A 10,689-nucleotide genomic window follows, 5' to 3' on the forward strand; every position below is an offset into this window, starting at 1 on the left:
GCCAGAACTCATGGGATTGCTCTCTCCAGCCTAACATCAGGGAAGATCATCGGAACTGAAGTCCACAGAGGACTGGGAGCCCAAAAGGACCTTGAAGTACTCCTCCACTCCCCCCCCCCCCCCAAAGAACCCAGACCCTCTGAACAACCAAATCCTTTCCAGAGCGCCGAGACTCCAAAACGGAGCCCCTATGGGGCCCCCCAACAAGAGGATGAGGTTTTAGAGCTAGGATTAGGTTCCAAGAGGGGGTCTGTGCAGGGCCTGCTTAACCAACTGGGTTAAGTTCTGGAGCTAAAAACCACCAGGATCCACCTGCTATGGGGCACGGGGTAGACAGAAATGAAAAAATCCATCACATGGCAAGGGAATTTCTCTCTGAGTGAATGTATCCATTTTAGCTGAAGGGGGAAGGGAACAGTACATATAAAATGCTCAGCGAAAGGCAGATTGAATGAGCCACATTTACACACTATAAAAATAATCCATTACCCCTGCTCAGCTCCTAGCTCTGAAGTCCACGCAGCGTGTCCAATCAGCATACCCTACAACGTGGTAGACGCACGCTAGCCTGCCTTGGCCCAAGGCTGTACCTGGCTCTACAGGAGCACCTAAAGGGAAATTCCCTACTTATTCCTTTAATAAAGCATTAGCCCCTGACAGCATTAGCCCCCGTAAAACGAAGGAAGGGGTCTCTGCAAGAAAGGGCCTGCAACTCTGAAATGCGCCTTCAAGGTGAGATCCTTAATCGTAATCCCCGCTAAGGTTCGAAAAGAGGACGCTGAAGCGCTTTGAGAACTAGATTAAGGTTCAAGGATGGCAGAACTGGCACATGAGGAGGGTGCAAACGATTTACGCCCCTCAAGAAACGAACCACATCCAGGTGGGAGGCGATGGACGCCCCCTGAAGCCGGCCTCTAAAACATGCCAGAGCTGCCACCTGCACCTTAAGAGTGGAGGTGGTGGAGTCGAGGACTGCTCCAGAATTTTAAAAGGCATGGGATAAGTATGTGGGATCGCTTAGGAACAGGAAGAAATAGGGGTTATAGAGGATGGGCAGACTGGATGGGTCATATGGCTTTTATCTGCCGTCATGTTTCTATGTAACTCAACGAGAGTGATTTTTGTGCAGCCTCCTGAAGAAATGCGAGGATAACCGATACTGCCGAAGCAGCTGACAATCCCGAACTCGCACACCACGAATCAAAGGTACGCTACACCCTAGCATACACTATCAAGGTGGATCTTTTCCGAGCCTACAGCATCGTAGCAATAACAGCATCCGGATACCCTTTTTTCTTCTCAACCTCGCCCTTTCAAGGGCCAGGCTGTAAGACCAAAGGGGAAGGGATCCTCCAACTTGGCTGGTCCCTGCAGCAGGAGATTGTCCTGCGCCAGTAGCAAAAAAGGACGATCGAACAGAAGCCTGATCACATCTGCGTACCAGGGTCGTCTGGGCCAATCCGGGGCCACTAGGATTACTCGACCGGGATGACTAGCAAAGCGAGTCAGTAACCTGCCCACCACTGGCCATGGGGGAAAGGCATAGAGCAGGCCCCTGGGCCAAGGTTGAAGGGCATCGATGCCTTCAGAGCCCAGCTCTCGTCCCCTACTGAAGAAACGGGGAAACTTCGCATTGAATGCGATGGCCATTAAATGCATCTCTAGCGTCCCCCAAAGGACAGCTATCTTATCGAAGGCCAGAGGGGAGAGTGTCCACTCCCCCGGCTCCAACTGGTGGCAACTGAGAAAGTCTGCTTGCACAATCTGTGACCTCGCTATATGAGCCGCCGTCAAGAGAGAGACAGAGATGAGTCTCTGCCCCACGGCAGATCAGGGCCACCTCGATCGCTAGTGGTGTGCTCCTGGTGCTCCCGACGGTTCACATAGGCGACTGTCTCTCATTGTCTGAGAGAACTCGAACTGGGCAACCAAGGAGAAGAGACAGAAACTCCCAATGGGCCAGACGAGTCGCCCGTAACTCCAAGCGGTTTATGGACCATGATGCCTCCATCGAAGTCCAAACGCCCTGGGCTGTCTGTTGCAGGCAAGAGCCCCCCAGCCAGACAGTGACACATCCATGGTCCCGATCTTCTAGTCCGGGGTTTCCAGAGGAATGCCCAACACTAGATTCTTTTGAATGAACCACCAGTGCATGATTGTGTGAAGACGGGTCGAACACGGCACCCGAACCTCGTAATCCTCCGAGAGCGGAGCACAATGGCTCATAAGGTGCCACTGCAGGGGGCGCATGTGAGCTCTGGCCACTTTACCACGTCCAAGGTGGAGGCTATGGAACCTAGAACTTGTACATAGTCCCAAGTCTATGGGTTCGGAGTTTGAAACAGTGCTCGAAACTGAGCCTGTAACCGCTGTGCTCGAGCTGAAGGAAGAGAAACTATCCCTGTTCGGGTATCGAAGCACACCCCTAAGTATTCCAGCATTTGGGAAGTCGTTAGGCTGCATTTCGGGAAGTTGATCACCCAACCAAGCAACTGAAGCAACCCGACCACTTGTGTCGGTTGCCCGCCGACTCTCCTTGAAAGAAGACGCCCACACAAGCCAGTCGTCTAGATAAGGATGGACCTGAATCCCTTCCTTCCTGAGATAGGTCGCCACTACTACCAGGACCTTGGAAAAAGGTCCAAGGCGCTGTGGCTATACCAAAGGGCATCGCTTTGAATTGAAAATGACGACCAAGCACTGCAAAGCAAAGAAAGCGCCTGTGGGGAGGCCAAATTGGAATGTGTAAATAGGTCTCTGAGATCGAGAGAGGTTAAAAACTGCAGTGATTTCAATAAGTTTTCTTTGCATCCTACATAAACTGCATTACAATAATCTAATTGGGACAATATCAACAACTGCACTAAAAGACAAAATGATTGTCTGGAGATATAATCTCTAATTTGTCTCAATTTCCATAAAGTTTTGAAACTTTTTGATATGACTGCTGAAACTGAATCTTCAAAAGACAAATGTGTATTAAAAGTGATACCTAATATTTTTAGTTGCATTTCAATTGGATATGTTTGTTGATCAAATTTGAATACTGAATAAAATGTGTGTCTTTGGGTAGTTTTATCTGGAGCAAAATGTTTTCTATTTTACAAGTGCAATCTAAGGAGTTAAAGAAATAAATGGTTCCACCTACAGCTTGAAGCCTCTTATCAATGCAATGGTGGTGAACAGCACGTTCAAGTATCTTGGATAGGAAAGGGAGGAGGGAGATGGGGCGATAGTTGGAAGGATAGGTAGGGTCCAATGAAGTTTTTTTAAGGAGTGGTGTGACTACAGCATGTTTGAAGGCATCAGGAACAGTCGCAGTGGAAAAGTGAAAGATTGAGTTATGACAGATAAAAGGGATGACAGTAGGAGAGATAGTGTTAAGTAGATGGGTGGAAATTGGATCAGAGGAACAGGTAGTTTTTTTATTTATTTATTGGTATATTACTAATGCTTTACAAGTACAATACTTGATTAAGTAATACAGGCATCAAATGACTATTAATAAGTCAATAAGAAAACAAAAAAAAAGATTAAGAGTAAAAGAAGAAAAATATAAGTCTTCTTTAGACCACAATTATAAGGGAAGGAGAGAACTTGAGGAATAGTACCGTGTTTCCCCGAAAATAAGACAGTGTCTTATATTAATTTTTGCTCCCAAAGATGCGCTAGGTCTTATTTTCAGGGGATGTCTTATTTTTCGGGGAAACACAGTACAAGCCATACCCAAATGCTTTATAAATCACCACACTAGAGGACCAAATGATTACACACACACACAAAAATCCTAATGATGGCCCCTGATAGAGGAAGAACGAGGAAAAGAATGCGCTGCTTTGTGTTATAGACGTCCGGCTCTCACCTCACAAGGACACAAAAAAACAACCAACCTCCCCTAATAAACCACAACACAGTACCATATCGCCATCACTACCTCCACAATGACGACGACTACACACACACACACAGCAGCAGCTAGATCAGTTTCCGTCCCAGCCGGTAAAAATTTCAAGCATTCTCTGATTCGATGGAATTATTGGACCTGCAACCTTTTCGTTGGTTGATATCCCATAAAGCAACCATTCTATTTTTGATTCGCTGACTGAAAATTATAAGCAGAAAGGCAGAGGTTTTTTTTTAAATTCTCGATCACCATTGGCTTCCTTCTGACTTGTAGCGTCCTCTGATTTGTTAGCGCTTACTCAATCCTTTCAATTGCTCTAATTGGCTGTTTCTAAACACCCGGTATCCGGGTAAGATGGCGGCGGTAGGAGAGTGTCCACTCTTGGCTGAATGGCTGCCTGCATCTCTTACTCATGTCGAATATATTTCAGGTAAATATTCCACCTCAGTCTTGCTTCTTGCATTTCTTTAATATTATTTCGTCTTTGGGTTGCAGTGAAAAAAATTAAGGTTTCTGTGTCCATGTCCCATCGGGGCCAAACAAAAACTTTGCTAGGTCTTACTTTCGGGGGGAGGCCTTATATTTAGCAATTCAGCAAAACCTCTACTAGGTCTTATTTTCAGGGGATGTCTTATTTTCGGGGAAACAGGGTATTAATTTGTATATAGTTTAACACACAATACACCCGATTCATTATACAATTAAATCAATCTAACTTAAGATGTAATATCAAGCTGATCCCAACTTTTTTTGGTTAACAAAGGCATTTAGTTGATCTGATTAAAAGAAAATATATTTAAGCCCCAAGTATTTAATCACACATTTGCAAGGATAGTTTAAATAGAAAGAAGCTCCTATTGCTATAGCTTCTATCCTTAGGGCTAAGAATTCTCTTCTTCTTTCCTGAGTTTGTCTTGTAACATCCGGGTACATCCATATCTTTTTCCCGTAAAATAAAGATTGTGATTTCCTGAAAAATAGACATTTAACTGCTTCCAAGTCCTGTTCAAACACAAAGGATACCAACAAAGTCTCTCTTTCGGAATTTTCTGTTATGGATGATTCAAGAATCTCAGTTAAATTTAAATTCAATTGTTTTTCATTTTCTTGCAGTGGAAGTTGAGATTCCATGCCTAATTCAGATTCTGGGACCTTTTTATTTGGTACATAGAATATACGATTAAATGGAGGAATAAGGTCGGAGGAATATCCCAGAATTTCTATTAAGTATTTTTTAAAGGTATCTAATGGAGAAGTCCCAATCGAATAGGGAAAGTTCAAAAAGCAGAGATTCAATCGACGATCATCATTTTCTATTTTTTCTATTTTCCTATGAATTAATGTCTTATCTTTAATAGTCATTGTAGCAAAGTCTTGGAGTTTTTTCACTTCTTCATTTAAGACTATCATTTGGTTTGTAGAATCTACTTTTAAAGTTTCAAAGGAGTTAGAAAGAAGTTCAACTGTACTTACTAATGTTGAAATTTCTGCGGTGGAGTTGGTCAGCTTTACATCTAGATTTTGGAGAGCGTCCCAGATGCTCTCCAATGTTACCGTCTCCGGTCTAGTTGTCAAAGGTCTCGTTATCTGCAGGCCTTGAGGCCTCAGAGCTCCGTTTGCTGAATTTTCACCAGAGCCCCTTGTCCAGGTTCGTGCTTCATCAACTTCCGGTTTTGACGATCCTGGTTGGGAAAAACAGCCTTCGGGCGGAGGCAGTGGATTGTGTTCCAGGGGTGATAAGAGTAGTATCCAGCCCCAAGTCACAGGGGTCTCCTCCTCCCGGGACAGCAAGGCTCCCTCCGGCCTGCAAATCGGGCGTCCTCAAAGTGAACCTCTCAATGGTGAGTTGCAAAGGTGAGGAGGTTCTGGTGGCCGAGGCTCCAGCCTTTACCAGACCTTTCCTTTTAGTATGAGGCATTTTAATCTTAGGAATAAGATAATATTGCGAGCTCAACACAAGAGGTCTCCACAACCACAGGTAGTTAGTTTTGAGGAGGAAAGAAGATGTATAGTTTCCTCTTCAGTGATTTCAGAAAAGGAGGCAGGGGTTGGAGGGTTGAGAGAATGGACTAAGGGAAGGAGAGGTGGAGGTCTCCTGGTTGAGAATTCCAAGTTTAATCTTGTGAACCTTATCATGAAAGTACTCAGCCAGAGTCTGGGGAGAAAGTGAAGGGGGAGTTGGAGGTGAAGGCACTTTGAGGAGAGAGTTCAGTGTGGCAAAGAGACATCGTAGGTTTGAGCCAAGAGAATTTGTCAACTGGATGTAATAGTACTGTTTGGCAAGTAAAAGAGCAGACTGGAAGGAGGTCAGCAAGAATTTGAAATGTATGAAGTCAGCATGGGCATGGGGTTTCAGCCACAGGGGTTCGGCAGAGCGGCACAGGAACGTAGGTAGCGGATTCTAGAGGTCAGCCAAGGCTGGGGTTTGGTAAGCTTTACAGAACGAGGAATGGAAGGAGCAAGAATATCCAGAGCAGATGAGAGAATAGTATTATAGGAAGAGACAGCCTCATTGACAGACTTGGATAACATAGTGGTAGAGAAGAGATTTGAAACACTGGAGAACAGGGTAGAAGGGTCAATAGCCTGAAGATTCCTAAATGTATTGGTTAAGATTGGACGGGACTGGGGAGGAGGGTGTTTAAGTTATCAGATGATGGTCAGAGAGGGGAAGAGCTAAGGCACAGAAACTGGAGAGTGAGCAATTTGAGAAGAGGATAAGATCAAGACAGTGGCCATTCTGGTGAGTGGGGGTAGTGGAGCATAGTTGAAGATTGAAAGAGGATGTTAAAGCGAGGAACTGAGAAGCATGAGTCAGAGGGATCATTAGCATGAATGTTAAAATCCCCAAGAACGAGGGAAGGAGATGAAGGTTCAAGAAAAAAGGAAAGCCAGACGTCAGTGAGAAAGGAAAAAAAGGACTTATCGGGGGGGGGGGGGTTCGATAAATGACTGCTACTCAGAGAGGCAGGGGGAGCGAATAGATGGATGGAGTGGACTTCGAAGGAACAAAAGCAGTGAAACTGAGGTAGAAGAGGAGGTTGAAATCTACAGGAGGGTGAAAGTAGGCACTGCTCCTGAGGCAAACCCTATGCCAGCTCGGAGCTGATGTTAGGGTTTGCCAAGCAGGGGAGAAATGGGGGAGACCAGCCAACACAGCCCTGGTGGTCCAGTGGACCCCAGACATTTAAGAGCCAGAAGATCCAGTAGACCCCTAGACCTCTCACCCTCCCAATGACCCACCCGCCAAACACAAGGGGGCCTGGAGACCCTATGGACACTCAGACCCCTCATCCCACACCAAAAATACCCTGGTGGTCCAGTGGGACCCTCGACAGACCCGTAAACACCCCCCCCCCCTGAAAACTAGCCCTGGTGGTCTAGTGGTGTAGTGCTGTCCTCCCAACCTAACCCCCTCCCCTCATACCTTAAAGTTGGAGGAGGAACTAGCACTCCCTCCCTCCTCTGCGAACACCACCTCAAAAGAGAAGCGTGATGCACTTGGCAGGGCTTAGCAAGAATATAAGGAGATAGTTAAGCCGACAGTATATCCCAGGGTGCAATGGGCAGGGAGCTGCCATTTCAAAACGGCACCCACAGAGGAGGGAGGGAGGTAGTGCTAGTCCCTCCTCCAACTTTAAGGTATGAGGGGAGAGGGGTTGTGTTGGGGGGACCCCACCGCTAGACCACCAGGGCTAGCCTTCGGAGGAGGATCACGTCGGGTCTGTCAAGGGTCCCACTGGACCACCAGGGTATTTTCAATGGGGGAGGGCTATGAGCATGGAGAGGGTAAGAGATCTGGGGGTCCCACTGGAACTCCAGGCCCTTGCATTTGGCAGGATGGGGGATCTGGAGGTCCACCGGACCACCAGGGCTTTTAGGTTTGACAGGTCCAAGAGAAAAGCTCAGACCTGTCAAACCTTCTGCAGGAGGACTGTGCCTTGAGCGAATGCCCAGGCACAATTCCCCCACAGAACTGGAAACAGCTCCCTAATGTTCAGTGCCAACATTGTGCCTAAATTTGCATGTCATTACCACTGAACATTACGGAGCTGTTTTGCGGTAAAAATCCAGCACTGTTTGGAACAGAATCGGAGTATTGAGCATCTTCCTGTGAATGTGATACATTTCTTAATGGTTGCTATGAACAGTGACACCTAGTGACTGAATGAGTTACCATGTGTACTGCTTCTAAGGGCTGGAAAAGCACAAAAATACCTGTTGTCTTGGTACAGTGGCACCCTGTGGTTTAAATATAAAAGGCATTCTTTGTCTATTGACTGTGGCATTTTGATTTCATCCTATTGTTTACAAACCAAAGGAACATTTGGGAATTGCTTCAAACTACTCCTTCTCCCTTCCCTCCAGGTCCAAGACACACCATGCGCCATGAGCCACGCTCCATATGTTTTCCACACTTTGTTATAGTATACAGCCCAGTTAGTTTCAAAGCACAACAATATCCTATTGAAAATAGAAGTGTTGAATTTTATCTAGCGACAGACATTACAGCTGCAAAGGTTTTCCATCATTAATTGGGATTATATATTCATTGTAACACCAGGTTGCATAATACCACACAATATAATTCACAATACTGATATCACAACATACATAGCATCTGATTTACTAAAGGTTTTTTCCTTTCCATTTTGCATCTCTAGGGGGAAGGGGGAAAGGGGAGATTAGCAATCAGACCCTTGGCTTCAGAACTGGAAGGTTAAGTGACTTTCACAAGGTTAGGCAAACATGCAGTGGACAGGGAAACAGAAGGCAATCTGTGTGAACAGCTCTGGACTTTAACCTGTTATGCTGTACTGATATCCTTAAATCAGCAACACTAGTTAAGTGGAAAAGCAACATTATTTATAGCTCAGCGTGTATATACACTCGATGAAAATAAAAACACAACATACATGAAAAAAAATGTTTCCTATTTAAATTAAATTATAATATGACAGTTTCACTCAGTGGAGTAATACCAAAGACTCCATATGATCACTGTTTTCCCATTTTCCCTCACTTTACAAGTATCTTATATGCTTAACCTAGCTTTCTGAAACTCGGTTTGCTTTTGTCCCATATCTCCACTGGAAACTTGTTCCATGCATCTACCATTTTCGCTCAAAAGCTACCTACACTTACTTTTATAGATCACTAAGGCAATCACCACCTACGATTCCCTAAAAGGATAAGAAAAAATACTTGCAAACTCTAGAAATCCCCTTATGAAAGGGATCCTGAACCCTTGCAGGCTTAGATGTTGTAACCAGGTGCTTGCTTGAGATTTTACACCTTTCCTACTTTGTCTTCATGAGTTAACAAACCACTGGAAAAACTTTTTCTTTCCCTTAACAGAGACATAACATAACATTCCAACGTGGCTTTAAATACAAGTTTAAAGGGAGAGAGCTCATCTACTTCCCAAGCCTGGTACTTTGAATGTCTCAAATTCCTTGGACTTTGAAGCACGGGCCCCACGACCCCCACTCAGCAGCCTTAGTGTGCTCAGTTGCCAAAAGGCACGTTCAACAGAGATTTAAATACAATTGATATCGTTAACCACCACCAGGAAAACAGCCAGAGACCAGAGCAGCAGCTTCAGTACAAGATGACGATTCTGCCCTTTAAAAAAGGTCTTATTTCAAATCATGCAAATAGAACAGTAATAACGTGAGAACATAACTGTGAGGAAGGAGTTCTCTTTGATGTATATAACTACTTCTGCCATTATAAATAAACAAAATACAACCACAAGAAAAATGTGTTACGGTAATGATTTATAGTAGTGGTAGTAGTAGTACCTGAAGCCCTGGCTAAAGCCACCCGTTTAGAAGGGCGACAGTGTTTAAACACCGATGGAGACCACCTCACTGTCACACTCGTTTTCATTCTGTAACATACGCATAAGAGTAACAGCTCTCTCGCTTACACCCCCCCCCCTTACAATAAACGGGGCCACACACACACCGCCAACCAACAGCTGAGAAAACAATCTGCAACCACAAGACGGATCCCTCCCGGTGCTGTAGCCCGGAAACCACCGCCCCAAGGCCGAAAAGGGGACTCGCGCGTGAACTCTCTCCCCCTTCCCAATTTCATCGACAACGGCCACCGCTAGTTTCCCTTCGTCGCCTGTTTAACCGGTAGGGCGACAATAAACCGTCCAGACTGGCACGAGACACGTTACCTGACGATCGCAATACCGCACCATCGCCCCGCGACAGACCTGGTGCTAAGGAACCCCTGGAGCGCCCAATTCGAAACCACACACTGTCTGCAAGCAGAGAAAGAACACCAGCAACAGCGCCGCAATCCCCAGTGTTCTACTGCACCACCTCCCAGCCTCTGACCGCCGCTCGTCTCCACCAATCACAACCGTCCCCTGAGCTTCTCCTCCAATCATAAGCCTGCTCTGTGCCCTGACCCTTCCTCCAATCACGACCCCACTTTTTCCCCAGACTTCAGCTCTAGGCACCTACCGGCGCCGCCTCCGGTTCTAATCGTCAACGTACCCCTTAGTCATCTAATTCCTCCGATTTACGTGGTCCGTCCGTATTTATACGACCCTCTGAGCACAACAGAACTGGTATTTTGGAAGGCAGAGGTGGCGGCCGTGTAAACTCACAGGTTATAGGATGGTGCGTTTCACCTTGCAAGACTTTTGGATGTGCGTGCAGGAACTGTGCTGAGCAAACTTTTCTTTCTTTTTTTTTTTCCTTACGCATGCCAGACTTTTTGAAGTTCAACAAGGGAATGGCACGTGAGAACTGAGGAGAACGCCG

At 45.8% G+C, this 10,689-nt stretch overlaps 1 protein-coding gene across 2 annotated transcripts in view; it reads right to left on the reverse strand.

Annotated features, from left to right (window-relative positions):
* Positions 1–10,208, reverse strand: part of ARHGAP29 (Rho GTPase activating protein 29) — a 321,071-nt gene extending 310,863 nt beyond the window's left edge. The window contains exon 1 of one of the 2 annotated variants that reach the window (XM_030206020.1): positions 10,095–10,208. The gene's annotated coding sequence lies outside the window, so the exon portion shown is untranslated. Of the gene's footprint in view, positions 1–9,708; positions 9,767–10,094 lie in introns of those variants that run through there. The other variant, XM_030206021.1, reaches the window with a different exon arrangement.
* Positions 10,209–10,689: the final 481 nt, after the last annotated feature.

This window comes from Microcaecilia unicolor, chromosome 6 (assembly GCF_901765095.1).
Source record: "Microcaecilia unicolor chromosome 6, aMicUni1.1, whole genome shotgun sequence".
Taxonomy (NCBI): Eukaryota; Metazoa; Chordata; class Amphibia; order Gymnophiona; family Siphonopidae; genus Microcaecilia; species Microcaecilia unicolor.